Here is a 27,941-nt window from a genome sequence, read left to right as displayed (position 1 = left end):
TCCTTGTGAGTGTGACAATTTCTCAAAGCAAGATACCATGCATTTTATGATGTTTTGTGGGCTTTATACTGCCGCTAGGAAAAACACCTGTTACCTGTTTTGAGGGAGGCTGGCTTTATTCAAGTCAGACCTGCATTAACTTACCTCCAGATGTTGGGCAATGTTTACATTACTTTCAGTGTTGCCAGTTTTCGAGCGGAAGCTTTTAGATTTAGGAATAAACGGGTTCCACTGAACATTTTATTGTAAATACGGTATCATTCTAATGGATTTTAATTCTATGAGCCAAATAAGGTCCAGGAATTATGGTCATCCCGGATTTTTGTACATAAATGAATTGCGATTTTAACCACATGGCTGCTGCAGGGATTTTTCCCGTGTGCTGGAAAGCTTTGATCACCATTGTTCATGACGAGCTGAGCTCGTCATCAGCATCGAAAGGGTTAATGTATATGTATTGTATGTGGCTTTTATGATTTTTTTTTAAATCGAATAAAGTGTGCTTTGACTTTGACTTTGAATGCGTTCTTGATTTCCATATTCCTAATTCAGAGCTCGTGACAATTGTTTGGGAGTTTGGTACCTTGTGTACCATCTGTCATATTGAAACAGTTTCTAGTTAGTTGGTTTACTACCTTTGCTTGTTTGTTGTGGGCGGTAATCCTTGCATTTAAATGTATAACAACTTCCTTTATTTTTGTGAGGTGATAAATTGATTGTTCTATCCTAAAAAAAAGAAAATACTAATTATTACTTTAGAATTGATGAAACAAAAGCTTGAGAAATTTGATAAAAATCGAGCATATAATCTGTGGCATAAAATTAATTGATCTGAGAAAATCTCATATAATCGATCGCTGAGAACAAATGACGATCTTACAAAATCGATGTATAAATGCCCTTCAAGTTGAGAAAGAGATGTAAAAAACATCCATTGCAGTTTTATATCAAACAATAGTTACAAAATGTTGAATCCGCAGTAACAGGCGACAAATTCTGGTGCCAGAGGCACATCCCCTGGTGCTGCTACCTGGATGCAGTGGGCGCTGGCCATTTCTACTAATGCTATACATATGTGCCACACAGAAAGTTGAGATCTGCCATCCAGGACAGCCGTTGCCACTTTCCTTCAGAAGCTGCCCAGCAGCATATACATCACTTCTACCTCCATGCGCAAAAGGCATTTGAATTGAGATTGCACTGCTAAAAACTGTCTTTTGATTTGAGTTCATTGCGCAACTCCATCTTTTTTTCTCTCCTTAAACTTGTGACTTTTCAGTTAAACCGAAAAAAGGCCTGTGCCCGAGAGCAACTGCAGATTGCCCCAAACAGTGTCCAGATGAGTGCCACGTGGACTCCAACTGCCCCAAGAAGCAGAAGTGTTGCTTCACCAGATGTGCAAAGAAGTGCTTGACTCCGGTGACAGGTAACTGCACCAGGGGGGAGCGGGCACCATTGTTAGCTCTGTTGATGATGTTGTCAGGTGGAGTCTTTGATACTGACATTATGTAAGTTTAGTACTTAATGAGATGTATGGTATTGGTGCCAGACTTACACAACTTTTATTATTGTTTTTATTAAGCCGATAGCAACAGCGTACAACATGACCAGATGTTACAGTTATATCACTCTATATATGAAACAGTACATTACAGCTGATTTGCAGTAGTAGATCCCCATCTGGTGCACATTGGCCATTGAGCTCAACACGTCCTACAACAGGGTCAGTAGCATTGATAATGCAATGATGCTGTTGCCCCTGATGAGCCTTGCTATACCCCTGCTGGTGCACTAATAGCAGGTCCCTTCGAGCGTGTACAACAATGGCCTCCATATATTGAGTCGTCTTGGTACTATATAATCCACTTTTCAGTCATCCTAATCCACATCGCCATTTTTCACTCCTGTCTCCTTGCTTATTAAGTATGGTTGATAATGGTCCCCAGCAGCTTTTGGGTTGTTTTTGTTGGAGGGAGTAGCTCAGTATAATCATACGTTTGTGTATTACAGTAAAGCATATCTGTGTGCCTCGCGCCCACCTCATAGCCACTCCTCGCTTGGCCAACAAGAGGCCGATGCATCATCAATGGCCTGGTAGGTTTCGCTATTCTCAAGTCATTTCCTAGCAGTGCCATCTTTGGGTCAGGTTCTAATTCTGTGCCTGTTATAAATCCCAGCTCCCTAAATATCTTAACTAGTACTCCTAAACCCCGGGGCGCTGCCAGGCAGTGTGCATAAACCCAGCGTCTTCCTCGCCACATATCTGCCTCTTTGAATCCTCCCGTAGCCCATACCGATATTGCCTCTCGGGTTTGTAATATTCCCTATGAAGAAACTTGAAATGTATGAGTCGATGACGCCCGATCATGGAAAAAGTTTTAGTCTGAGCACAACAATATTGCCTCTCCATGTCACTGAGGAGGCCTCCCAGATCCCGCTTCCAATCTAACGTGACCTTCTCCTGCAGTTGTAACTTTGATCTTTTTTCAAAGGGTTTAATTTTCTCTTTGCGGTGCACCTTGCCCATGCCCTTTCCCTAAAGGTTTGATAATTTGTTGGTACTCCTTGTTGCTTATGGCTTCTTAATAGATGCAGACACTGACTCAGATCACACCGGAGGCACGTCTTGCTCTTCTTAACAATGTATCCTATTATTATTCACCGCCATACATGTGCAAGAGTGTTCAATGCTCCTTACCATTTATAAATCTCATGAAACTCCTTATATCCTGTTTTCCTCATTTTTACAGCAGAAGCTGCTTTCTCAGGTAACACATATTGAAGCCTCCCTCACATCCCCAACCTCTCACTCCACACTCTACCTGCACACCCACCTCAAAACGCCTTCTGAGTAACTCAAAATTAATTGGTGCCACTTCCCCAGCTCCCTGATGTAAAAAGCTGCCCAGGGAGAGCGACGCCTTATATCCTCCTCCCCCTTTCCTTCTTCCCTTTGACCTGGGTTGATTCCCGGAGGCGCTAACCAGCGTAAGCCGGATCCATTACCTGCAGGCTCGGGCGGCCATTATGGAGCCTGCCTTCGAGGCCCCCTTTGGGGGCGGCCGCTGCTATAGCGATTGGAAGCGGCTGCCTGGAGATGGCAGGGGGCCTCTTTTCCCCTCTTAAGGGGATTTAGGCCAAAGCCCCTGAGTGGGGACATTGAGAGAAAGGAAAGTCAATCTGGTAGAAATCCAGTACAGAGCTGGTAAACTCCTTGTGGCCTTGTCACATTAAGCAACAGTGACGTCCTGCAACTGTTGATCTCACAATGTGGCAAATTCAACTGCTAAGTTTGCTTTACAGTGCATGAAGTGTGCTCGGCAAAGTGTTTGCGGTGAGCATGGAGAGTGGGCGGAGCACACAGGCACGAGCACGATCCAGAAACATACAATAGGCTGGGCATCATCCAAGTGCCAGTCTGTTCTGTCTCTGGAGGTCTTTTAGTGGGTATCTACGAGTTAATGTCCCCAAGAATCTGCACTTGTTGGACCACCCTTCCTTACAGAGATCAGAAGAAAGTTTTCTGCGTTTGGGGCAAAAAGTTCAATAAATAGCAGACCATGCAGTTTTGATGGTAAATTAGAATACAGGGGCGTAGCTTCAGTGGGGGGAGTTTGGGGTGTTACACCCGCCCACTAAATGTATTATTTAATAAATGATTGGGTTCAGGAGCTTTCAGTCGGGTATAGTGAGATGTCTGTTTGATTTCCCCTGGTATTTTTAAACACTCACTCAGACAAAAAAATTGCACACACATTCTTGTCTCGGTTTTGAAAGTCTGAAAACATGGTTATTTTACAAAATACTATGTTTTAAGTACCCCTCACAGTCTCCACTCATTTCCACTGGTCCTTAAGCCCCCCTCATGCGCTGCTCCCTATATAATAATTAACTAGATATCCCAGCGTGATTGTCGGGACATGTGAAGCTCACCCCCCAGTCTTACTGATCAAGCTTCACCCCTGATGAAATACTCCTTTCTGAAGGGCACTGCTTGCAATCAGAGGTCAAAAACCAGTCCAAGGAATCCAGTGCACCACCTTCATGGATTTCACTGAGTACAACCATTACCTCATTCCTTACTGGGACACTCACGGTTGGGGACATCATGTGATGTCATAGTCACTCACATGGCTGCACAGTTGAAGGGTGTGTGGTCAGCTATGTGCAGGTCACTGTTAGTTAATAATGTCAATTGTTATGTAATAATGTTAACACATTTTTTAAAAAGATGAACATTTTTGTATGATGTTTCTTTACGCTCTGTTCATTCTGCATATTTTATACTCTCCAGAAACATTTGTGGGAAATATTTCAGTCAATGTTGAAGAGGTGGGACATCAATCTATCAGCAAAAATCCTTAAAAAAAGGAAAAGTACAGTTAAAAGAAAAACAAAACGAAAGAAGGTCAGAATAGGGTTGGGCTAAGACAATTTGGAATAGGGCGTAGAGAAAGAAGACGCAGGAGAAATGAAGGGTTAAACAGAAACAAAGGGGTAGAAGGCATATGTAGTATATTGATTCACCTCTACTGTCCACATTTTGCCTGCATAAACTGTAGATGCATAGATTTTAAGGACAAAGATAGGTTTCAGGTACGGAGCTATTCTGGACAGGAAGAATCAAGCGAAGTAAAATGAATGGAGTGAAAAGAGGCAGAGTCGGATAGCTTTTCAAAACAAAATTAGTAAGTGCCCCATACTTGAAGGGCCACAGTGGGAACATGCTTTAAAATATATATCATTAATGTTGTAATATAGTCTTGCATGTATGTAAAGTTATTTTGAAGAGGGTGTGGCCTGACCCCCGACTGCAATGGATGTGTGCAGCTGAAGCTCCGTTGGAACAACGAACACTAAAGCTAAATAAAGTTGAATAGCTGCTTTCCCATGCAAGGAGCAAATTATTAACCACCCTGAAGCCGGCAGAGACATGCAGGGAAGGATTAAACAGTAAATGGCGACTACCATCGCTACAGGGCCGGCTCTAGGCATGTGCAAGGTGCACCTGCACAGGGCCACCAAACCCCAGGGGCCGCCACGCCAATATATATCCTAAATATATGAATCCTCTGAGGATGGATACACATTTGCGTGGTGGCCCCTGGAAGGGATTTGGCGGCCTCTGGCTCTGTTCCACTTCTAAACTCCCTGACCCCCCCCCCCCCCACCTCTTCACTGGCCTGCGCGCTCCGCCCCGCCCGGACCCCCTCTTCCGGGCCCCCTACCTACGCTCCCTGCCCAGGGCCACCATGAGCCTAGAGCCGGCCCTGATCGCTATCTGTCTTTGACCCTCATGAGATGTGGAGAATCAACTCTGGAGCACGAAGGAGGCGACGCTCGCTCTGTTTCCAGAGCACCTGGGGCATGGCGTTACGCTGGAGGAACCAAGAGCACTAACCTGTCATCCGTAAGTTTTCTGATCCTGCTGCGCCCGGAACATGGAAATGAGGGTTGTGAAGGAAAAGCCCGCACAACCCTTGTTTTGTGACACGCTGAGCATTGTGGCCTGCTGGGAGATGCACCGCCCTAGATGTTGGAAGGACGACGTAAGGGAAGAAGACAGCTGGAGCCCCGTTGCGTGGCGAGGTAAGGACGCACTGAGGCCCCATGGTGACAGGGGCCACAGGTTTGCTGACACATAACTGCTTGAAAAAACCTATTCTTGTCTCAACTATTGATAGTATTAGAACCCAGTCACTGCCAATGCATTTGCAGAATGATTCAGGCATTCACACAAGCAGTGCTGTAGTCAAATATGTAGAATGTATGCTGGGCATCCCACTGCCTGATCCATTGCAAGTATATATTGCCCTCCCCTCATGTTCTGGCCTATCTGCAACAGATATCAGCCTGGGTGTCTGCACCCTACCCATTCTGACAGGTCTAGGCAGCGCATGCACTGTCTCATTGAGAGATGCTGTTTACAGTATAGGGGGGAAAATCTGCCCACTTTTTGGCCATAAATATGATTGGCTGCAATGATAAATTCTGCTTTCTCATTGGTTTTTGCCTTCTTAGTCCCGCCTCCTGACTGCCATGGCTTCATTTTTGCTCTTCCAATGGGTATAATCCCCTTTACTTGCAAAACAGTTTTGTTTCCCTGTCTCTCCCCATTCCCTCCCGCAGTCTGTAACTTTCTGCAACAAAACCACCCCCAACCCCCTCCCGTTTTTGCCTTCTTTCATGCCTACACTTACATTTAAAATGCAATGGGTTTCAGGTAAATCCGAGTCCTATTGCATTTTCAATGCTTCTTTGTTGTAGTGGTACTAAACCTGGCAGATATTTGGCAGCCATCGGCAACCCCAGAACACGGCCTATCCCTGCTGATGAGGAGTGATACCCAGAAACACGTGTCCAGGGATGGCGAAGACAGCAAAGATAGCAGGAGATCGAAAGATGATGCATCGCGAACACAATACTACATTAACCAGAGTCCTTAGGGGCGACACCGCCGGTGTGTTAGTAGTGTGCGACCCCACCCCCATTTGTAACATTTAAGCTCCCTTGAGCAGCTGGATGACGAGCCTGGGATCCCGCACCTACGCGCCTGAGTGGCACTAAACCTGGCAGATATTTGGCAGCCGTCAGCAACCCCAGAACATGGCCTATCCCTGCTGACGAGGGGTGATACCCAGAAACACGTGTCCAGGGATGGCGAAGACAGCAAAGATAGCAGGAGATCGAAAGATGATGCATCGCGAACACAATACTACATTAACCAGAGTCCTTAGGGGCGACACCGCCGGTGTGTGAGTAGTGTGCGACCCCACCCCCATTTGTAACATTTAAGTTCCCTTGAGCAGCTGGTTGACGAGCCTGGGATCCCGCACCTACGCGCCTGAGTGGCACTAAACCTGGCAGATATTTGGCAGCCATCGGCAACCCCAGAACATGGCCTATCCCTGCTGACGAGGGGTGATACCCCGAAACACGTGTCCAGGGATGGCGAAGACAGCGAATATAGCAGAAGATCGAAAGATGATGCATCGCGAACACGTTACTACATTAACCAGAGTCCTTAGGGGCGACACCGCCGGTGTGTGAGTAGTGTGCGACCCCACCCCCATTTGTATCATTTAAGCTCCCTTGAGCAGCTGGCTGACGAGCCTGGGATCCCGCACCTACGCGCCTGAGTGGTACTAAACCTGGCAGATATTTGGCAGCCATCGGCAACCCCAGAACACGGCCTATCCCTGCTGACGTGGGGTGATACCCCGAAACACGTATCCAGGGATGGCGAAGACAGCGAAGATAGCAGAAGATCGAAAGATGATGCATCTCAAACACGTTACTACATTAACCAGAGTCCTTAGGGGCGAAACCGCCGGTGTGTTAGTAGTGTGCGACCCCACCCCCATTTGTAACATTTAAGCTCCCTTGAGCAGCTGGATGACGAGCCTGGGATCCCGCACCTCCGCGCCTGAGTGGTACTAAACCTGGCAGATATTTGGCAGCCATCGGCAACCCCAGAACATGGCCTATCCCTGCTGACGAGGGGTGATACCCAGAAACACGTGTCCAGGGATGGCGAAGACAGCAAAGATAGCAGGAGATCGAAAGATGATGCATCGCGAACACAATACTACATTAACCAGAGTCCTTAGGGGCGACACCGCCGGTGTGTGAGTAGTGTGCGACCCCACCCCCATTTGTAACATTTAAGTTCCCTTGAGCAGCTGGTTGACGAGCCTGGGATCCCGCACCTACGCGCCTGAGTGGCACTAAACCTGGCAGATATTTGGCAGCCATCGGCAACCCCAGAACATGGCCTATCCCTGCTGACGAGGGGTGATACCCCGAAACACGTGTCCAGGGATGGCGAAGACAGCGAATATAGCAGAAGATCGAAAGATGATGCATCGCGAACACGTTACTACATTAACCAGAGTCCTTAGGGGCGACACCGCCGGTGTGTGAGTAGTGTGCGACCCCACCCCCATTTGTATCATTTAAGCTCCCTTGAGCAGCTGGCTGACGAGCCTGGGATCCCGCACCTACGCGCCTGAGTGGTACTAAACCTGGCAGATATTTGGCAGCCATCGGCAACCCCAGAACACGGCCTATCCCTGCTGACGTGGGGTGATACCCCGAAACACGTATCCAGGGATGGCGAAGACAGCGAAGATAGCAGAAGATCGAAAGATGATGCATCTCAAACACGTTACTACATTAACCAGAGTCCTTAGGGGCGAAACCGCCGGTGTGTTAGTAGTGTGCGACCCCACCCCCATTTGTAACATTTAAGCTCCCTTGAGCAGCTGGATGACGAGCCTGGGATCCCGCACCTCCGCGCCTGAGTGGTACTAAACCTGGCAGATATTTGGCAGCCATCGGCAACCCCAGAACATGGCCTATCCCTGCTGACGAGGGGTGATACCCAGAAACACGTGTCCAGGGATGGCGAAGACAGCAAAGATAGCAGGAGATCGAAAGATGATGCATCGCGAACACAATACTACATTAACCAGAGTCCTTAGGGGCGACACCGCCGGTGTGTGAGTAGTGTGCGACCCCACCCCCATTTGTAACATTTAAGTTCCCTTGAGCAGCTGGCTGACGAGCCTGGGATCCCGCACCTACGCGCCTGAGTGGCACTAAACCTGGCAGATATTTGGCAGCCATCGGCAACCCCAGAACATGGCCTATCCCTGCTGACGAGGGGTGATACCCCGAAACACGTGTCCAGGGATGGCGAAGACAGCGAATATAGCAGAAGATCGAAAGATGATGCATCGCGAACACGTTACTACATTAACCAGAGTCCTTAGGGGCGACACCGCCGGTGTGTGAGTAGTGTGCGACCCCAACCCCATTTGTATCATTTAAGCTCCCTTGAGCAGCTGGCTGACGAGCCTGGGATCCCGCACCTACGCGCCTGAGTGGTACTAAACCTGGCAGATATTTGGCAGCCATCGGCAACCCCAGAACACGGCCTATCCCTGCTGACGTGGGGTGATACCCCGAAACACGTATCCAGGGATGGCAAAGACAGCGAAGATAGCAGAAGATCGAAAGATGATGCATCTCAAACACGTTACTACATTAACCAGAGTCCTTAGGGGCGAAACCGCCTGTGTGTTAGTAGTGTGCGACCCCACCCCCATTTGTAACATTTAAGCTCCCTTGAGCAGCTGGATGACGAGCCTGGGATCCCGCACCTCCGCGCCTGAGTGGTACTAAACCTGGCAGATATTTGGCAGCCATCGGCAACCCCAGAACATGGCCTATCCCTGCTGACGAGGGGTGATACCCCGAAACACGTGTCCAGGGATGGCGAAGACAGCGAAGATAGCAGAAGATCGAAAGATGATGCATCGCGAACACGTTACTACATTGACCAGAGTCCTTAGGGGCGACACCGCCGGTGTGTGAGTAGTGTGCGACCCCACCCCCATTTGTAACATTTAAGCTCCCTTGAGCAGCTGGCTGACAAGCCTGGGATCCCGCACCTACGCGCCTGAGTGGTACTAAACCTGGCAGATATTTGGCAGCCATCAGCAACCCCAGAACACGGCCTATCCCTGCTGACGAGGGGTGATACCCCGAAACACGTGTCCAGGGATGGCGAAGACAGCGAAGATAGCAGAAGAGCGAAAGATGATGCATCGCGAACACGTTACTACATTAGCCAAAGTCCTTAGGGGTGACACCGCCGGTGTGTGAGTAGTGTGCGACCCGACCCCCATTTGTAACATTTAAGCTCCCTTGAGCAGCTGGCTGACGAGCCTGGGATCCCGCACCTACGCGCCTGAGTGGTACTAAACCTGGCAGATATTTGGCAGCCATCTGCAATCCCAGAACACGGCCTATCCCTGCTAACAAGGGGTGATACCCCGAAACACGTGTTCAGGGATGGCGAAGACAGCGAAGATAGCAGAAGATCAAAAGATGATGCATCGCAAACACGTTACTACATTAACCAAAGTCCTTAGGGGGCGACACCGCCGGTGTGTGAGTAGTGTGCGACCCCACCCCCATTTGTAACATTTAAGCTCCCTTGAGCAGCTGGCTGACGAGCCTGGGATCCCGCACCTACGCGCCTGAGTGGTACTAAACCTGGCAGATATTTGGCAGCCATCTGCAACCCCAGAACACGGTCTATCCCTGCTGATGAGGGGTGATACCCCGAAACACGTGTCTAGGGATGGCGAAGACAGCGAAGATATCAGAAGATTGAAAGATGATGCATCGCGAACACAATACTACATTAACCAGAGTCCTTAGGGGCGACACCGCCGGTGTGTGAGTAGTGTGCGACCCCACCCCCATTTGTAACATTTAAGTTCCCTTGAGCAGCTGGCTGACGAGCCTGGGATCCCGCACCTACGCGCCTGAGTGGCACTAAACCTGGCAGATATTTGGCAGCCATCGGCAACCCCAGAACATGGCCTATCCCTGCTGACGAGGGGTGATACCCCGAAACACGTGTCCAGGGATGGCGAAGACAGCGAAGATAGCAGAAGATCGAAAGATGATGCATCGCGAACACGTTACTACATTGACCAGAGTCCTTAGGGGCGACACCGCCGGTGTGTGAGTAGTGTGCGACCCCACCCCCATTTGTAACATTTAAGCTCCCTTGAGCAGCTGGCTGACAAGCCTGGGATCCCGCACCTACGCGCCTGAGTGGTACTAAACCTGGCAGATATTTGGCAGCCATCAGCAACCCCAGAACACGGCCTATCCCTGCTGACGAGGGGTGATACCCCGAAACACGTGTCCAGGGATGGCGAAGACAGCGAAGATAGCAGAAGAGCGAAAGATGATGCATCGCGAACACGTTACTACATTAGCCAAAGTCCTTAGGGGTGACACCGCCGGTGTGTGAGTAGTGTGCGACCCGACCCCCATTTGTAACATTTAAGCTCCCTTGAGCAGCTGGCTGACGAGCCTGGGATCCCGCACCTACGCGCCTGAGTGGTACTAAACCTGGCAGATATTTGGCAGCCATCTGCAATCCCAGAACACGGCCTATCCCTGCTAACAAGGGGTGATACCCCGAAACACGTGTTCAGGGATGGCGAAGACAGCGAAGATAGCAGTAGATCAAAAGATGATGCATCGCAAACACGTTACTACATTAACCAAAGTCCTTAGGGGGCGACACCGCCGGTGTGTGAGTAGTGTGCGACCCCACCCCCATTTGTAACATTTAAGCTCCCTTGAGCAGCTGGCTGACAAGCCTGGGATCCCGCACCTACGCGCCTGAGTGGTACTAAACCTGGCAGATATTTGGTAGCCATCTGCAACCCCAGAACACGGTCTATCCCTGCTGATGAGGGGTGATACCCCGAAACACGTGTCTAGGGATGGCGAAGACAGCGAAGATATCAGAAGATCGAAAGATGATGCATCGCAAACACGTTACTACATTAACCAGAGTCCTTAGGGGCGACACCGCCGGTGTGTGAGTAGTGTGCGACCCCACCCCCATTTGTAACAAGGAATGAAAGTTGGAGGATACTGTTCTTGCCCAGGACACTGGGCCAAGGTGACATTGGCCTACATGCTGAGCAACTAAAACAACAGCAAGGTCCCTTTCTGTCACAAAATTATTCCAGCCCTCCAGCGAAGGAGCACTTAATAAGCTGGAAGCCCCTGCTATCACTAACCTACTCAGCCCTCCACAGCCCTTCAGCTCAGGAGCACATGAACAGCAGTGAGGCCCCTGCAATTAGTAAATTAATCAGCCCTCCAGGCCTCGGGATAATGTCCTGGCAGGGGAGCACAAAACACAGCTGCTGGGTCATCCACTTTAGCCAGGGCACGTTAGCCAGGGGGAGGCTTAGGGAAAGATGGTGCAAGTTCCAAAAATCCCCTGTCCCCCACAGCGAGACCCATTCTCCCTGCCCACTATGCCCTGAATGACAAGGGCTGTGGCCGAGGTGTTAAAACTAACAGTTTCAGAGCTGCGTGGGACCTAGGGGGGCCGAGGTGAAAATGTCTCAAAGGCCTGAGCAACACCTGGACCCCAGGGAGGCCAATGTTTGCAAACAACCAGATCTCCCAAGAGTGATTGCTTTGCATGGCAGCGGGTAAAGAGAGGCCACAGCGGATAATCGCTGTTTGGCCGCACAGTGAAGCTGCATTAATTTCTCTGCCTCTGTCTCTGTGCCCTCTGTGGGCTGTTTTTTTTTCTCCCCTTTCCTAGTCCACAGTGAGCACTCTCTTTGGACTGGGAAAGGGGAGAAAAAAACCGCCCACAGAGGGCACAGAGACACCGGCCCTTCGGCCCATGCCCGAATGCCCGCAGTGCCAATCCCCCCTGCCACCAGCACAACCACACGAGCTGCCAGGCGGCACAGGGAGAACATCTGTGACTGCCCCAGCAGGGGATCGACTTAACCCGCGTTGGGGGGCCCTTGGCTGGTGTAGCGCCTCCCAGAGCCCCATAAAAATCCTTTAATCATTGTGTTGAGTTGGGTGAAGTATTTTTGCGGTATCCATAGTGGTAATGAGCCAAAGTAGAAAAGCAGTCGAGGCAAGGTTACCATGTTTAACAGTTTCACCCTCCCTGCTACTGAAAGTGGAAGGGACCCCCAAAATTCAAAGATGCTCTTGGTGGTTCGTATTGCTCTTCCAACATTACCCTCTAGCAGATCGGAGGGAGCATGATAAATTCGCACTCCTAGGTAAGTCTTGCAGCTGCTTTCCCACCCTACGCCAAGCGCATCTGGTGGTTCACCCCTACCCCTCTGAACAGGAAAAAGGCATGTCTTGTTCCAGTTGACCTTAAGACCCGCCACTTTTCCCAATCTGGCCAGCAGTTCTCAGGCGCCCTGTAACTCCTCTGCAGCATTGGCAAGGAACATTAGAAGATCATCTGTCGTATTTTGACGATGGCTGGGTTAGCGCTTAGCTTTGCTACACGATTCCCGCTTAAATTAGCTATACGTAGAAACGCCATTTTGTATGTGTTGGCGGCCATCTTAGATCATTAACGGCCTCGTGGCCGGCGTGCCCTTTAGTCCGTTGTCCGTTCCACTGACCACTTCAGTCTGCCTAGCAACAGGCTATTTTTAGTACTGGTCAAGCCACACATGCGCAGTTCACACTGACCAGTCGTTCCTCAGGAATGTGCCGCAAACTGACCAGTGGGTTTGAAACCCTCCAATGAGCTGGCAGTATTCCAAAATATGCCCTTCTATGTACATGATGTTCTGTAACTTTGTGCCGCGTGTACGTTTTATTACCTGTAGAATCATATAAAAGAAGGGTCACACCGATGTTCGGTGTGATACCTCTTGCATTACCGAAGGGTGCTGTATGAGTGTACCACCACCCCATGGGGTCTTAATAAACTTGTTCTTTGACTTTTACAGTTTCCGTGCCAACAGTTCTTGAATGTAAGTGGGTCATCCTTGGAACATGTAGGCTTTGGGAACCCTGATTACTTCACATCTGCATATAGAGCAAAGTAGTGAGACTGACCCATCCCGTCTAGCCCCCTGTAGTATCGCCCCAACCTTGCATGTACCCCCAGTGGTTCCACTGCCTGTGCGAACAGGAGGGGAGACAGCGGACATCCCTGCTTCATACCCTTGCCCACCATGCAGGCCTCCGATATTACTCCCCCGTGCGCACCCTGGCAGTCGAGTGGCTGTATAATATTGTCGTCCATGTCACAAATCCCTCGCCCAGTCCAAAGGCACGCAGGACTCTAAATAGGTAGGACCACTCGAGACTATTGAATGCCTTCCCGATGTCGATCGATAGGATACACTTCTTCCCCCGCACATTGGGTTGTTCAGTAGTTGACATAGTCGGAGGATATTCATGGCCGTATTTCGGGAAGGAATAAACCCCGCCTGGTCCACATGCACCAATGTTGTCATGTGAGTTATCAGGCGGCTGGCTAAAATACGACTCAATATCTTGTAGTCCAGGTTAAGCATAGCGAGGGGGCGGTAGGTGGTACGCTCCCATGCCGGTTTATCTGTTTTAGGAGTGTTATGATTATCGCTTCCCGAGTTGAGCGGGGTAAACTGCCATCTTGCTTTGATCTGTAATAGAGGGCTAGCAGGCGGGGAGCAAGGATTTCCACATACGTAGCATAGATTTCTATTGGGAGCCCATTCGTACCAGAGGTTTTGTTTCTGGCCCTGTGTTTTATGGCCCCTCTAATCTCTCCCAGCTCTCTATCCCGAACCAAGATTTCTGCATCTTCTGCCTCGATTTGGGGAAGTTCTACAGCTAAGAAACCCTCCTCCTCTAATACTTGTGGATCTAGTTGACTTTGGTATAATTCAGTATAATATTCCAGAAACTGTGTATTAATAGCTTGCTGTTCATAGTAAGTCATTCCATCTCCGCTTCGTAGTTCTAAGATTGGTGTCCCTATGCGTGCCGGATTGGCCAGCCAAGCCAGCAGTACCCCAGATTTATCCCTTTCAGCATGCGCCCGAGCGGCATATGCCCTGTAGTCGAAGCATCTCAAGTGTTCTACCTGAGTCGCCAGTTCTTCTCTGGCTGTCATCAGATCCACCTGTCTGTCCCCTCTTTCAGGCCTATCTTTTTCCGCATCTCTGAGCCGGTGTTCCGCTCTCTGTATATCGTTTAGCAGCATCCTACGTACCCCAACCGCTTCCCCATAACAGGGGCCCCTTATCACTACTTTGAAGTGATCCCATTCAGTGTGTAGGCTGTCGGTTGTGTTAGTGTTATTCTGGAAGTACTCCTCTATAGCAGTACCTATTTTGGTTCTAAAGACCTGGTCCTCCAATGTTTCCGGGCGGAGATGCCAACTAGGAATCGTGCGCCTAACTCGCAGCCAATTCAGGGACACCAAAAGGGGATTATGATCAGATATTGTCCTGGCTAAGTACTCACTCAGTGTAATCCCTACATGTACATCCGGGGAACAAAGGATAGAGTCCAATCTAACATGTAGCTCATGTAGAGCCGAGAAATAAGAGTAGTCCCGTTCTCCTGGATGATGGGCCCTCCAAGTGTCTGTCAACTCCCAATGTCGTTGCCAGTCTCGATGTGCTTCTGCTATTCTATGTGTGGGAGCGTCGGGGAGCGGTGGATAGGAACGGTCCAGTGCAACTTCAGTAATGCAATTAAAATCTCCCACCCAAAACACCAAACCAGTCAGTACCGGCGCCAGTGTCTGAGAGAGCTGTGTAAAGAAGGCAGGTTGGTCAACATTAGAAGCATATATACTTCCTATGCTAATGTCTCGGCCATCAAGGTGCCCTGATATCACCACAAATCTGCTCTCAGTGTCTATTATTTGCCGGACACACTGAAAGGGGACCACCACCCACACCCATATTAGGGTACCTCTTGCAAAGGGTGAATACGTAGTGTGGAATACCTGCCCCCTCCAACGGCGCTGTAGCGCTGCCCCTTCTGTCTTCGTGAGGTGGGTTTCTTGTAGCAATGCAATTTTCATTCCTCTTCATGTCAGATACGCAGTATTTTGTGACATCGGCTTGTAGTGTGCATCCCTCTAAAATTCCAGGTCATTATTTTGTTGCCTACGGAGGTACCCATAATACAGTCTCTAGATTCTGACAGCAACATTCTCCCATAGTGACATGTCTGACCCCAACCCATTTACCCCCAACTGTAAACTCTACCCAACTCCCGCTCCCCAGGACAGGTGCACAAGAACAGGTCCCCATCCAAACAGAGCCATTCAAACAAGAACACATCAAAGGTGGTGGTGAGTGCTCCATTGCCGTTGGCTTCAGAACCCCCTCACGACCCCCCTCCCCCTATATCTAGCATTCTCAGTAGGCCCCCCTGATATACACGCCCTCTAAGAGCACACCAGTTAGATCTCTAGGGCCAAGTGTCAAACTTGTTCATCCTACTATCTTCTCCCCATACAACCTGTAGTCCGATCATCCAAACACGCCATCCGCCGCCTGTGGGGTAACATCCGGAAGTTCAGTATCTGAGAGCCCGTGGGTGCTGCTCAAACCTGAACTCTCAGTTCTGTGTCTTTCGTGGTCCATGTCATTACTAGCTGGGCTGACTGCTCCATGACTAATTGCTGCTACTGCTTGGACCGCTCTGTTCCGTTCCTGTCGTCGACCAGCCGGAGACAGGGTCCTCTGTGGCGGTGGGGTGGGGGATAATTGCCTACGGGGCGAGCTCGGATGTGGAGAGTGTGCCTCTTTGCCGCCTCGAGTGTCCAGCAGGTCCCAAGCATCCTGCGGGATGAGAAAGAAGTATGTTTTGGCTGCGGCAGTTACCCTAAGGCGGGCCGGGAACAGCATTGCGTACTGGAGATGAAGCTGGCGCAATTTCCGCTTAACAGCCAGGAAGGAAGATCTCTGTCGCTGGACTTCCCTAGTGTAATCCGGGAATATCATCACCCTGCTGTTCCCGATCTGCATTTTCTGTTTCTCACGTGCCCTTTGTAAGATGAAGTCTTGATCCCGATAATGTAGTAGTCTCACCACCATTGGACGGGGTTTAGGTGGTCTAGTCGGGACTCTGTGGGCACGTTCCAGTGCGTAGAAGGGGGATAGACCCTCCGGAGCCACCTCCGTCTTCAGCCAAGTTTCCAGGTACTGGACCGCATCAGGCCCCTCTTCTCGTTCCGGTACGCCTACAATGCGGAGGTTATACCTTCTTGAGTGCCCCTCGCTGTCCTCCGCTTGTATTTCTGATATTCTGACCCTGTTGACCGCCTCTTTCAGATTATCCTGGAGGGTGGCGACCGTGTCCGGTATGTTTTTCATGGCAGCTTCATTAGTCACGACTCTTTCCTTAAGTTTGTGGTGGTCGTCCTTCAAAAGGTTGAGATCCATTCCAGTGGTGTCTATGTTCGCCTCCAATGCCTCCCGTGAAGAGGTAATGGCCTGCATAATTTCGACCAGGGTTGGGTCTCCGGGTGATCTTCCCCGACGTTCCCCAGCTGCGCCCTAATGGTCGTTGGTGTGCTGCTCCGGTTCATCCACCCTTAGGACCTCATACTCCTTTTTCCTGGACACCCTTCCCATCATGTGAACCGTCGTCAGATGTAATGGGTTGCTTAAATAAGTTACTAGCGTCCCAACCACTCAGGCAAATACATTGTAGTCTCACTTCAGTGGGTGCAATGTCGTTAGTCCTCCGGTTCTCGTGTGCCTCCGCAGGTGGTGTGTGGGCCAATCGATTCCAAACTGTAGGAGCTCCGGGCTGGTGTCCCTCGGGGCACTAGAGCATTATGGTGGGTTAGGCGGGATCGCAGGTCCAGCCCCAAGCAGAGTTTCAGTAAAGAAGCAGGGACGTAGCACTATTTCTGTGGAGCCCCTTGACAATAGGGTCCAGTTCAAGTGCCCCTCACCTAGTTAGTAGTTGTTTGCTATGTACAGTTCAAATAGCGCGATGTGCATGTGCCCTTGGGGGATTATCCAAACTCCTCACCATACAGGTCCACCCTCCAGCGCTCCCAAGCACAGTACCTCGGTGCCGTCAGCAGCTCTCCGTCTCAGCCGGGGAAATACTGTTCCCCTCAGTTCCAATCGCCAGGCCTGTCTTTGCCACTGGGTGCAGACCAGTTACCTCCTGCCAAGTGCCTGCGCACGCCCTCTGGCCGCAGCTCTGTACTTGGGGGCTGCCTAGCACTGCACAGCGGGACCGCGCAGGGCGACTCTGAGTGTTGGCTACCGGTGCTGCAGTCTGTCGTACCCTTCACCCGGCCTCACCACAATTTCTGTGTAGGTCCCGTAGAGCCCGGTCAAGCTCCCAGTCTCATGCGGATACTGTTCCCTGGTAGTCCGCAGGGCCTCTGTGCGCCCGTCTTCTGGCACTCCAGCTAGAGGGTCCCCCGCTCACTTCGAATCCTGGGTGGCAGCTCGGTCTCCCGGCAGGCAATCTTGACACGACGAGAGCACCAGCCCCAGCTGAAGTGTGCCCTTTGTTGCGGGAACAGTTCGAGAGTAGGCAGCTTCTTTACAGCTCGGTCAGAGCCACCCGCTCTGACATCTTGAGTCCAGGCAACAGCATCCGACCGGCAAGAAGGCGCGCATCCACACCTGTCGTCTCCCCCGCCTCACCGCCTGCAAGTCTTGTCAGGTGAGTCCCAGTGTGCCCTCAGCAACAGATTCGTTATCCAGGAGGCATTCCGGGGGCACTCTTGTTCTTTATCAGCTAGCATCTCTATCTCCGGAGCTAGCCGCCATTTTGTCTCCCGTCGTGGCGGTGTTTATGTGCACGAAGAAGGACTTTCCTGTATATAAATAATCTTCCTCTGCACGCAGACACCCTTGCACTATGGTGCAAAGGTGCCTGCATTGGTGTACTTCCCTTGTGAATAATGTTTTTTTTATAGCCTGACTCCAATCCACAGCTAGGCCTGGAAGACTGCTACACTGTATACATAGTTTCCAGACAGCCACCAACCAGGAAGGGCTAGGTGTGACAGGGATTATTTCTGCATTCATCTAAATACTGAGGGTCTTCCAGGGTTGGGAGAGATAGGGACATTCACACTTTACATTTGTATAGGTTGTGGTCTGTCCTGACCTAAAGGGATGATTTATCCCCTACTGATGTCATTCCTTGGGGACTCGGTGACAATGGCCCACAGAGGTGAGAAGCTGGGTCCCCCGACACCATGCTGCATTCCCCAAAGGTCATAACACAGATTCAACAAGCAATTAAAGACTACCTATTACACAATTATACTTCTTGGGTCTCTCCTAAAGTGTTGTGGAAGGCGCTTAAGAAAAATAATACTGGGAGAACTTTTTGGGATCTCAGTTGCAGACAATAAAATCCAAAAAGAGAAAAGGGAAGCCCTCACGAAGCAAATTAGATAACTGGAACTCATCCACCAACGTGCGGGCGCCCAAGATTGAGGCACCAGTTATCCAATAGTCGTTCCCAGTTGGCAAACATAGATATGGATTAAGTGGAATATGCCACTCTTTGCTTACGCCACTCCTTCTTTGTGAGCGGGGATATATGTGGTCGCCTTTTGGCTAATACATTATGAATCAGGTGACAAGATAAGGGAGTACATTTGATCACATGCCAGAGGGAGATCTGTTGAGAGATGACAGGGCCTTGGTGAATGCTTTTCAGAGATTTCTATTCATGCTTGTATACAGGCCAATCCTTAGATCCTTCGGTTGGTGTCCAGCACCTCCAATCAGCACAAACAACACCCCTCAGCCCAGACCAAGGTGCAATCCTTGACAGGGAGATCCAGATCGAGGAAGTTCTATCAGCCATTTCTCAGCTTAACCTAGCGAAGTCCCCAGGCTCCAGTGGGTACTCCTCAACCTTTAACAAGACCTTTTGTCCCATCCTAGTGCCCTCCTGATGTGTCTGTTTAGCTCGTTCTCTAATCCAGGGGTGATCCCGGCCTCAATGTTGACCTCCTCTATAGATGTCATCCCAAAACCCAGTAAGGACAAGTCGCAATGCAACTCTTACTGACCCATCTCCCCTGAAGCTGATAATGGGTACCAGGCCTAATCCATATATGCCCTCTATAATCGACCCAGCTCAAGCAGGCTTTACTCCCCAGAGACAGACGAGCGACAATACTAAATGCATCCTACACATCATCGAAGAGGCCTTGTGTCCCAGGTGAATATAGGCTTTTAGTGATGGACTCAGTGAAGGCCTTTGACAGGGGGCATTGGCCTTTTCTTGAAAAGGCCCTCGCTCATTCGGGGAGAAGCTCAAGACCCATAATCTAAACTGCTATCACGTATCAACAGTGGTGGCCTGGATCAATGGCTACATCTCCACACCTTTCCCAATCAGTAGGGGCACGCGTCAGGGAAGCCCTTTGTCGCCCCTACTCTCCTCTACGTGGAGCCAATGGCCCAGAGAACTTGAGACCTTCCCAAAAGTACACCAGTGGCATTTGGAGGCAACTACCATACCATTAGTCTGTACGTGGATGATGTGCTTGTGACGCTAGACAAACCAGCCACCACCTTGGCAGCTTTCTTGGGGGAACTTAAGTTCTTTGGCAATGTCTCGGTTTTTGGGTCAACATTGAGAAAGTCGCAAACCCTCAGTCTCCTCCTACCAATACTCCTGATGGAGCAATTGACGAAACAATATCCCATTCAGTGGGCACCCAAGAAGATTCTGTCCTTCAGGGTCTACTTGGAGGGCTGCCAAGCAGGCTGCATCCTCCAATAATTATCACTTACTGCTCCGGCATATCAGTAGCGACTTAGGGAGGTGGAAACGTCATCAGATATCCTGGCTAGGAAGGATAGCAGCAATTAAAATGACAATTCTTCCCAAGATATTGTAGCTCTTCTTGAGTCTTCCCTTGCCACTGCCCTGGGTGTGATTGCCGAACTCCAAACAGAACTCTTACAATTCATCTGGCAGGGTAAGAGACCTGGCATGAAGAAGGCCCTCAGCTTTCTCCCCCTGGAGGCTGGGGGCCTGGGTATCCCAGACCTTCAACTATATTTTCAGGTGGTGCAGCTGCGCTACCTGGTCGAGTGGAGTCGAGCTGAGTCAGAGAAACACTAGTTGTTAAAGGACAGAGCGGTGGCTGGAACTTCCTTATGGAAAGTACACTTCCTGAAGAGAATGCACAGGCCACGGAATCTATACCTGTCACCGATCACATGGGTGACCATGGCAACCTGGGACGAGACCATTAGCAGACACAGACTGACCTCTTTTTCCCATCCCACATGAACCTGCTACTAGAAAACCCAGACTTTACTCCAGGGGTGGTGAGTTGGTGTTTGCAATTCGTCGACACTCAGCCTGCCATTTCATGGGCCACCTACTTGATGCTGAGGGCATGCTCTCCTTTACCCAGATACGCAAAGAGTATGGGCTGTTTGGAGACAGAGCGACTCCACTATTTGCAACTACGACACTGGATAGTACACCCGCAAAACAACGCACAGCGTCACCTTACTCAATCAATACAAGAGATGGCTTCTATCTAAAACATAGGATAAGGGCCTAATATCCAAATTATATGTGTTCTTGAACTAATATAATATAATCGCTCCCAATGCTGGCCAGGCCTGGTGTGAGTAGGAACTGGGGAGATCACTGGACACCAAAGATTGGGAAGGGATATTCCACAGAGCTAGACATACAGCCAGCAATGCTTCCCTCACTGAGACACTCACGAATGTGGCCATGTACTGGTAGTATACCCCCAGCAAGACTTCACAGGGTCAAACCAACACAGAGCGCGGACTGCTGGTGGGGGTGTGGGATGCGGGATGCGGTGGACACTGCTAAGCATGATATCGGACTGTCAGCGACTCCAGCAGTAGTGGTGCAGGTACTTGATGATATAGACACCAATCTTGACACCCAACTGCAGCGATTTCCCGCATATGTACTCCTGGGCCGACCAAACACGCTAACATATCCAAAACATAACAAACATTATTTAACAGTAAATGCAAGTAAAACAAAGGTACTAATCTTTGGAAAATATGGTAACAAACCACTTGAGAAACTGCTTTAAGGATGGAGGAGTCAATTACCTGGCAAAAGTGGTCATCAATAGGGAAGTAAGTAATTAGCTCCTCCTCCTTTTTATAATAGTCTTCAAAGTCTGCCATAGGCTGTTGCCACTAGAATTTATGAGCAGACAAAGGGGATCAGATGAGGTAAACCTTAGCGTGGTAAGCCAAAATGTATAATATATACATATTCTAATATAGAGGGCTTAGACCTGGGACCTCTACACCCTTCTGGTATTGCGGGTAATAGCCTGCCTGGGCTGGTCCCTTCACAATCCACTTGTTTCTTACCCGGTGTACAAGTGTTCAAACTCCTGGCAGGGGCTCTCAAATGTAATTTGCCCAAGCGTTAAAAGCAAAATCCATTATTACAGATCTTCCCCCACGTGTGATGAAAGACACGCAGCCGAGCCAGTCTTTCCGCAATAGTCTGGGCGGAAAAGATGACTCGCCTGCACCGCGGGGGGTAAACGGGTAATACGCGTGTAAGGCAAAGGGCGCGTGGTCCCCTAGCGGCAGGAGGCCCGCACCGCGCCGAGAGCATGACAGAGAGCCTGCGGGCGCGAAGGAGCAAGGGACACTCCCGTGGCCGTGAGAAAGGAAGAAATTAATTGTTAGCACGCGCAGCAATCAGGCAGAACAATTGAAACGCTTGCGTGCAAAGAACATGCAATTTAAAGCATAAATACGATCATAAACACCAATTTTTTAAGGAGAATCAAAAACACTCATCTTGATGCTGCTTGAGCAGTGAAGAAAGAGGAGGGTAGAGAGTCCTCGAGGGAAGTTGTTGAATGTCCTCGCTCCGGATTGGCTACCTCCATTGGACTCTTTTGTTTTTCATTTTCCGTATGGGGGAAGTCATTTTTAGGTCTCGCCTATGCAGAGGGCATGCACTTCTTAGGCATAAAAGACCTTTTTGCGATCGCTTTGGCTTTTCAGCCTTCAATGGCAATGCTTGCACGTGCGGCGATTTACTGGCGGGGGTGCGCGGCGCCATGTGGAAGCAATTATCGCTCCTGGCGCTGCATGCTCCCGCAAGTGAAATGCTTTCACTCCCCCCTCCTCTCGCCCCTCCCCCTGCTGCATCCATTTAGCGCGAAGAACACGCTTGGTAATAATTGCTTTGGGGATCGAACTGCTCCTTTTAATTTAGGAAAGCCACACGAGGGTGCGCTATTCCTTGTTTTAACATTCTGTTATATGTGGATGGCCCTTGGACAACTAGATGTCTGTGTCCTTGTTTGTGACTCTTCTCGTTTCCCTGCTGCTGAGCCTACAGCTTTGTGCCAAGTGCGGACCCCGTGTAAGACACAACCCGAGCTAGAGTAGGCGAGCAGGTCCGAAGCACCTCCCTTTCTTCCGGGGATGCCGCTATAGCAGTACACCTGCCCAAAAGGAACAGAACGGCCATAGCTCACTTAATGATGGAAATGTCGACCCTCGGAATAAAGTAATGAATGCACTTGCTGTTCTTTCAGCTTAATGGGAAAATGTGTGATGGAGGTTGTTGGACTTGGCCCTTCTGACAGGTTCACCCTTAAACTTTTTGCTTTTAATTGTGACCTGGTGTTAGTGATTTTTGGCTTCTGCGCACTTTACCACTGTCTCCCAGGGTAAAGTGCGTGCGTGTGGCAAGGTTGGCCTGCCCTCCCATAGGAATGCATGGGGAATGTATGTGTCCCTGGTAGTTCATGATGCGTGGGGAGTGCAAGTGTGAGTTTGGTTTGTGTGGACTCGTGTGATTAAATGCTGCGCGATGATGTGTGCGGCATTATTGTGTCTAGTGTGGAAGTGCCACTTCTAGAAGTTGACATGTCTGTGTAATTTATGTGAATTGGCTGTCTGGCTTGTGATTGGCTGGAGCTGGCTGGTGTGCCTGGCTCTAAAAGTCAGGATGGGTCTGCCCCGGAGGTGAATAGGGAGATCTGCATGTTGATGGCAGGGAGGGGTTGCACCTGGGACCTGAATAGGGCTGGGCTTTCCCTCCACAATGCTGGCTCCACCCCCGTGGTGCAACTGATGTCCCTAGCCTGTCCTGTGAATGGGAAGAGGGGCTGAGCCAAACAAAGTGCTCCAGAACCAGTTGCGTCTGGTTTTGCCCCACCCTGCACCCTAGAGACAAAGGGATTTGGTGTATAAAAAGAGGCTGTGACCTCATGTTAAATGTTCTTGTTTCCTGACTTGAACCTACCAGGGGCGTGCTGCTGCTGGGGGCCAGGGGAAGGCTTGCCTCCCTGGGCCCTGGCCAGCCCCTGGATTGCTGATGGACTTGGATGCTGGAGGACTTTCCTTTTTTTTGAGAGCTGCTTGTTCCATCCTTTGGTATCCAGGACTCTGTGGGACCCTCCTGCCCTCTTCACCTATGGGGGCTGTGTTCCTGGGACCCTCCTTGTTGTAGTGGTCATTTTCTGGGGCCTTTGGTGCTTTCTGTGCCCCCAGCGCCTCGTGTGCGCTTTCTTTTTATTTCTGGGCAGAGCGCTGGCATTTTCCCAGAGGGAAGCGCTCCTGCCCTTTTGTGCCCCTCGCAGGTGCCCACCCTGCATTCTGCCAGTTTATTTGCTTAATTCATATTTACGGGTGCCCACCCCGTTTATGTGCTCCTTAGTGGGTGCCCACCCCGCTTCTGTTTTATTTTGCCCACCGAGGGAGCCTACTCCTCGTGGCTGCCAGGGAAAAGAGATTGCCGCTGCGGCGAAACCGGAAGTCAGGCAGCATTGTACCTGGCAGTAGGCGGGACTTCCGGGTTGCCGAAGGAAGTCCCGCCCGCGCCGCGCTGGGATTGGCTGAAAGTCCCGCCCTGGTGGAAAAACGAAGAGAAGTCGGCCAAGTCATGGCCTCCCGCGGACCAGGGCTCCCATGAGGTAGGAAGAGCCCCGGGCCGCCAACAGACACGCTGCACCAGTGTTGCGGGGCTCCCAGGTGGTGGAGGGAGCCCCAGCCAAGGAGTCAGCCCGAAGCCGCATGGGCTCCGCCTCCCAAAGTCCCGGTCCCGAGATGGGGGACCAGTGAAGTATTGTGCATGCCCCCGCCGCCCCCGGAGAAGCAGCCGGTGAGTGGAGCTGCCTGGAGGGTGGGGAGGGGAGAGAGATCGCCAAGAGAGTCTCGCTCAGAGTGGGGGTGGCCCCGGATGGCAGTGGGACGCCCCACCATTTTGTACAGAGCCAGAGGACTCCACCATTCGGGCATCCATTTTGTTTAGGAGCCAGAGTGCTCCAGAAGGCACAGGTATTGTTTTAAGAGCCTAGTGGGCCCTGAAATGTGCAGCATTCTTCTAAGAGCCTAGAATGCTTCACCTTTTGCGCAATCTGTGTTCTAGAGCCTAAAGGGCAGTCTTTTGTCCTGAGGGTCTAGCGAGAGCCCCCAGTCACAGGTTTGAGTTCCCATTTGCCCATCAAGTAGTGGGCGGCTGCACCGTTTAGGTTTTGCTTACTAGGGACATGTCTTTGACTCAGGAGTGAGTCGCACTCCTTCATCCCTACCTTGGCCTGCCCCAGCTGCGCAGCACTTAGTTACAGCTGCAGCGTTTAGGCCCTGTTCTTGTCCTCAGCTGCCCAGCAAGTAGTCGAGAGCTGCTACGTTTAGGTTTTGGCGCAGTGGCGCAACCAGGACTTTGATGTGAGTTATGTGCTAAATGTGATTTCTGCGCTAAATGTTATTTATGTGCTTCTTAGGGTGCTAGGAAATGTACTGTGACTAGAATGTTTTGCGCACCCTGTTCTGATACCTCTAGACATATGTTTATGCTTAGGAGGTTGTTTTATATAGTATGGGTAGAACTAGTGTGTTCATGGTTCCCTGCGTTATATATGCCTAAAATGGTTAGGATTGCGTAGGAGGTACTTACCTGTTACCAGTGATTATTGGTTGCGTGCTATCTTTGCTATTTTTGGTGCTACAGTTATTTTATGTGCTATGTGCTAAGCGTTATTCCTTCAAAGTACTAGTTCTAAAAGTGCTTATTCCTGACAGTGGTCCATGTGGCCCTGTCCTATATGTACATAATCCCCTGTAAATTCTGCCCATGCCAGTGGCACAGTGTAAATTGTGTGTTTCTTATCTAATGTGTTTGGTGTAATACAAAGGCTACTTTTATACATAACCTTGTGTGGAGTTCCTTTTGTGGGGGGCCTGGGATGCTGTTGCTGGTGGGTGCGTGCGCAAATACTTAACTTACATTGCCTTCGGGGTAAGCCTAACTGCGCGTGTCACGATACCAAGGGGGTGAGCAGGGGTTATCTTGGTGTGTAACTCCCTTGCCCTGACTAGAGTGGTGGTTTCTGCCTGGTTTTGGTGCCAGCCTTAGCCAACCAGAAATCCCATTTCTAACAGAGGTGTTACAAAGAAAGTGATCACTTTCTTGTGTACGATTTAATGCATTCTTGGATATATTTAAGTTGTTTTTTAGCGCTCAACACAATGGCTTTTGCTTACTTCAGTGCACTATGACAACGACAGTCATTGTATAAAGGTAAACAGGAATCAGTTGAAGCCCAACGAAAATGGCGGGCCCATTACTATGTTCTTGATAAAGACTGGGCAAAAATGTTCAGTTTAAGGTGTGCCTGAGCTGCTTATTGCATAGGTCCCCTGGAAATTAATGTGATTGGGCTCTACCATCACTCTTAGTCTTAGTGTATTCCACATTCTAGGACCTTGAATTACAGGGTCCTGGTGTTGCTTGCATGCATTGTCGCAAGGGTAGAGTTGAGCAGGCCTGGGCACTGATAGACAGTAGGTTCCTGGTAGCAAGAAAATACAACTGACTGCAATAGTGTTCGCAGTTTTAGCCTGCCTACATTGGCGCTGATAGAAATTAAGGTTAAACATAGATTAGTATGTGTGTCCTGTGGGATATTATATATCTTATGAGTGATGCACCATTTAAATCTGGGTGGCTGGTTATGAGTAGCTTTGCTTTAGCAAAGGAGATCTCTGCTTATGTTCGTCACTTTAAACATTGCAGTCCAACTTTTGCATTACTTGATGAGCAACAGGCAGTCAACGGAGAGCAGGGGAGGTTTGGATGATGTGGTTGAATTTGTTAATTCTAAGTAGAAGACGGGCAACAAGGCTCTGGATTCTTTTTCTGGACTCTAGAACTCTTCAGAATCTGCACAGAAGTAGCATAGGCAGGCAAAGATGTCAGTTGTTTAAAGTTTGATGTAAGTATAAGCACTAATTGTGATTCAGGACCGCACAGAACGTAGCACAGGTGAGTGTCTTTGGTAAGGCCTATAGCATTGTGGTAGATGGAGTTTTGTGGTCAGTTCTATGCTTTTTATGTCTGAGTTTTACTACAATCTCTGTTGATATCTTTGAACATTGTGGCTGTCTGGACACTTGGTCTGCTCCTGGGGCTGCTCCATTGCTGGCACAGGTACTTTATGATTTGAAATATTCTACAGCGTTCCAACTTGGTAGCTCCAGGGAAGGTTTGGATCCTCTGACAAGCATTAAAAATTAAATAAAATGACAGAAAATTGTATCATTGTGAATGAAACCACACAATGTAAGTGGAAATGAATAGTGAGAAAGAAATTGATAAAATCAAGGATGTCATTTCCGTCAATGCTGGGGACCACTGTGAAGACAGACACCTGCACCAATCATTGGCATAGCCAATAGGTCTTGCCTTTTACCTTTTAAGTATTTAGTTATGAGGCACAATATCCTTGGTGCAACAACATCATCTGTTGCATGGCTAAACACTTGTAAGGTCCCAAAGGTGAGACCTATTGGCTATGCCAATGCTTGTTATATTTAATGTGGACTTTTGAAAAGCTGCTGGAGTGTAATAAATGGAGAAAGTTGAAAGCCTAATCTGAAGCCTTCGGTTCTGCCACAGAATCTCAGTGTCTTGTTGTGGCTCTGTTCTGACATAGAGGAGTAGGTAGGCATGGTGAGTTGCAGATTGACCCCTTGCATTAGGACATTAGAGCGTCTTCTGGTTTAGAGGCAATCTCACTGTCTGTGACTGCATCTTAGTCCATCAAACCTTGGGAGCTCCAAACAGAGGAAAGATGGAAGTGCTTTATTAGCAGGTCGCAAAATAAAATTGTACCTTAGGGCAAAGTTGTGCAAGACACATAGTACCTCCCTATCGCAGTACTGATTAGAATAAGTTGTTGTTTTCATACAACTTCATATTTCTGCCGCTATGAAATGATGTAATTAGCAGAAAGATGGACCTTGGAAAGTGGAAAACTGACAGTGATCCTGAAATTTAAACTTGTGACCTGCAGGTGCTGTAAGGGGCACTCTGCTCACTGAGTCATCCCACATGAACACAAGTGCCAGCCATTCATGATGTAAACCCTTCTCAAGTGGTGCAGGACTGTGCAGGTAACATGGGAGAACAATGGAAATTGGAATTTCTATGATAAAGAGAACCTGGGGTGAGAAAATGCACAAATTACACTAACCAGCCTCTAAAAAACTTCAAATATAGCCGGCAAATACCACACGGTATCTTTACTTTCCAGTGTCCAAAGGATAGCGATTGTCCTCAAGTCCATTACT

Source organism: Lissotriton vulgaris, chromosome 6 (assembly GCF_964263255.1).
Source record: "Lissotriton vulgaris chromosome 6, aLisVul1.2, whole genome shotgun sequence".
NCBI lineage: Eukaryota > Metazoa > Chordata > Amphibia > Caudata > Salamandridae > Lissotriton > Lissotriton vulgaris.
Note: the sequence above shows the minus strand (reverse complement) of the source record.